Genomic DNA, 3,708 nt, shown 5'->3' on the forward strand with positions numbered 1-3,708 from the left:
TTTTATGTGTCAACTTGACTGGATAAAGGAATGCCCAAATAGCTGGTAAACATTATTTCTGTGTGTCTGTGAGGGTGTTTCTTGGAGAGATTAGCATTTTATTGAGCAGATTGAGTGAAGAGGCTCTGCCTGCACCTCGTTGGGCAGGCGTCATCCAATCTGTTGAGGAACTGAATGAGCAAGAAGGCCAAGGAAGGGTGAATTCTGACTCTCTTCCTGATCTGGAATGTCCATTTTCTCCTGCCCTTGACATCAGAGCTCCAGGTTCTTGGGTCTTTGTACTCTGGAACTTTTAGCAGTGACCACTGACTCTAAAACCTTTAGCCTAGGACTGGGGATTATACCTTTGGCCACCCTGATTCTCAAGTCTTTGAACTTGGACTGTCTTATATCACTGGCTTTCCTGGTTCTCTGGCTTGGAGACAGTGGATTGTGGGGTTTTCTTAGCCTCCATCACTATGTGAGCTAATTCTTTTGATAAATCTCCTCTTATCTCCCCCCCGACTCTCTCTCATTCTTTCTGTCTGTCATCTATGTATATCCCATTGTTTCTGTTTCTCTGGCGAATCCTGACTAACACAGGTTATGTCATCAGAGAAATAGGAATATGAGGGAACAGTCCAAATGCCATTCAAATTCAACATGGCTTTTTAACTCTGCCCACGGCTGCTCTCCCAAGTCTACAGTGAAGTGGGGACTAAGATACACCAGTGACAGGCAAAATGGTGTGCTGTCTGGTACAAGCTAATGAAAGCTGATCAATTTTCAGAAATTTTGCAAGCCATCAAACACTTATTATTAAACGTTAATTATGTAAGCTTACAATTAAACAAGTTACATTAAAAGCAATGGTAATAAATACATAAAGGATCACATCTTAACTATTTTACTACATATACTTTTATCCTTGCTCTTGAAGTTATTTCTATCTATTGTATCTGTATGGTGGAGACACTATATAATGCATATCTCTTTACAACTCTGTATTCAGTGACATCACGTTGGTCAGCTTGAAACTGGCCAAGATGGGAGTATGCACACCATAGAAAATGGCAAATGCCACCGACCGTGGCTCCTGCTCCCCAAACTCCACACACAAGACAGCCTGCTGTTAAACCTTTACCAGCACGCCTCTGGGCAGAACCCAACTTTCTCAGCTGCTTCTGAACTCTCACTTGGTTCTGAACATTCTAACTGCTCAATCACCATGAAAAACTCACCGTGTCACTAGGTATGTGGCTGTGTAGATTCTGGAGATATTAGGCAGAATTTTCAGGAAAGAAATGATCTGTTTTCTTCTATGCATCCCCAGACCCCAAATTAGCAACTGTCAGTGTCCCTGACTGTCCCCTGTCAGTGGTGTATTTGTGTGTTGGGATATTCCAATCCCAGGTGGCACATCATTGGCCAGAGGCCTCTGGTTATCCCTGCTGACTATCCCTGCTCTAGTCTCTTTCTCTTTTCAGTCCTGACTTGCCTTTAGTTGGTGACTCCCTGGAGGCCTGCGACCTTGATTTGTATAACATGATGAAGGGGCAAAGGGGTGGGACACTGGCCTGAAGAAACTTGGGGAAGTATAGGCTTGAGCAACTGCCTGCTGGGCTGTGTCCCTGCTGCTGGCAGCTCCTGGGGATTTGGAGTTGAGCAGAGCTGCTTGATAAACTATTGCCCTGCCCCATATCCACTCCTTCCATGACCTTGAACAATGCCTGGGCCTGGGGCTTCAGCCACCCGAGCACTAGTGAGAGTCAAAGAACATTAGTTCTAAAGGAGGTAGGAGGAGGTCAGAGGGATGCTGCGAAGAACAGTCAAAAATAGAGGTTATCTCTTGAAGTATATCTTGATTTTTTTTCTCTCTCCCCAAGTTCTTCTTCAAGCCATTTTGAAAATAAACTCCATGAAAGAAGGAAAACAATCTAACTATCCATTAATAGGGGACAGATTAAGTATATTCTATCTTAAGAAGGAAAATCATTTATCAGTTAAAAATCACCTTTCTTTTTGACTGTTGTGTCCATATAATACTTGTTAGAAATGTAACATTCGAAGAAACAAAACAAAACAATTATAAGTATGTTGTAGAGATTACATGGCACGTGAAAAACCTAACTTCTATTATTTAGCATTGTATTTCAAAAGAAAAGCAGAACTGTTTTAGGTGGAACTAACTGTCCTACTTGTGGTTTAGGATAAAATTTCCAGTGACAGAAAGTAGATCCAAAAAGTGCTATAACTCAAACAATTTGGATGGAAGAGAAGGTAATGTACTCCAGAAAATGGTGAGATGACTCAAAAAGTGGCTCTGGGGAAGATAGAGACGCTAATGTGAAAGAGACATGGGAAGATTTTGAATACATTATGTCATGAAATGTAAGAGCGGAAGAAAGTCATATTTCTACCTTAGTGTGTTGTTTTATGCAGTACGTGATTTTAAAGATGTATGTACAACTAAACCAATATAGAGTTTAAGTTAAAAATCATGGTTTAGAAGATCAATAACATGGGGAAAAGGTCACGGCAGTGATAAATCAGTATAAAAATTCTTGGTCTATAAAACTACCCAACTGTAAATACAAATACACATGAAAGAAAATAAATGTATATAGATCCTGAAGGAAAATCACTGAAAAGAATCTGTGGTTATATTCATATGTAAGATTACAGGTGACTTTTGTTTTTTTTCTGTATACGTTTTCAGTTTCCAAACTTTATACTATGAATAGTCATTACTTTTACAACAAAAAGAACCTTATTTTAAGACCAGTATGATAAAACATTTGCTGGTAGTGCCTGCCTTCACTGTACACTGTGAATCCTTCTAAGTACACTAATGTGGCATAGAATTGAAATATTAGCTAAATTTTATTGAGTGTGACTCATGTACTTGGAACTGTACTAAGCACTTTATTATTATAGTGGGTTATTTATGTAATTACCACCCCATCCCTATGAGGTTGGCATGAATACCGTTGATTTCATAGGTGAGGTAACGAAGGATCAGAGTGATTTGGTTCTTTGCCTAAGTCACACAGCTAGTGAGTGGAGGTGCTGGCATTTAACCCAGGTAGACTGACTCCAGAGGCCACATTCTCAGTCCTGTGCTGCCTCCTACCACCCTAGCACAGATCTGGCAGGATTTCAGAAGTTGTTACAGGCCAGATTATGGGAGAATTACTACTAGCCAAGTGTCCTGAGCATTTCTTCTTGGCTTTACATACACTTAATGGAGTTGGAAATTTTAACGGAGTTATGCACGTTTCTTACCTGGGACTGTCATGTTTGCATGAGTAAAGGAATGGGATGAATTTGTTGGGTAACATGTTCCCACCCACTTCATTAGGCAGGAAGACTTCTAAAGTAATGGCACAATTGAGTGTGCTGTTTTAAACAGTGTCTGTAAGGATGTTTGTGGGGCTATTTAGGTGACAGGGAAGAGACCTAGAGGACTGACCAGACCAGTGGTGAAGCACCAAGATAGGAGCTTTAAGTAAGGGCAGCAGAACTGGGAAGCAGAAGGAGGCTGGGAGAGTGGACAAGGAGCAGCTTTGCCCAGCAAAAGAAAGGGAATTAACATTTGCTGAGCATATACTGTATGCTGGGCATTCACGTTTGCTCTTTCATTCCATCCTCCCAACAGCCCTATTTGGTAGGGATCGTTACCTCCGCCTGCCAGCTGGAGAAGAGGAGGCTCAGACAGTTGAACCTGCC

Source organism: Bos taurus, chromosome 10 (genome assembly GCF_002263795.3).
Source record: "Bos taurus isolate L1 Dominette 01449 registration number 42190680 breed Hereford chromosome 10, ARS-UCD2.0, whole genome shotgun sequence".
Taxonomy (NCBI): domain Eukaryota; kingdom Metazoa; phylum Chordata; class Mammalia; order Artiodactyla; family Bovidae; genus Bos; species Bos taurus.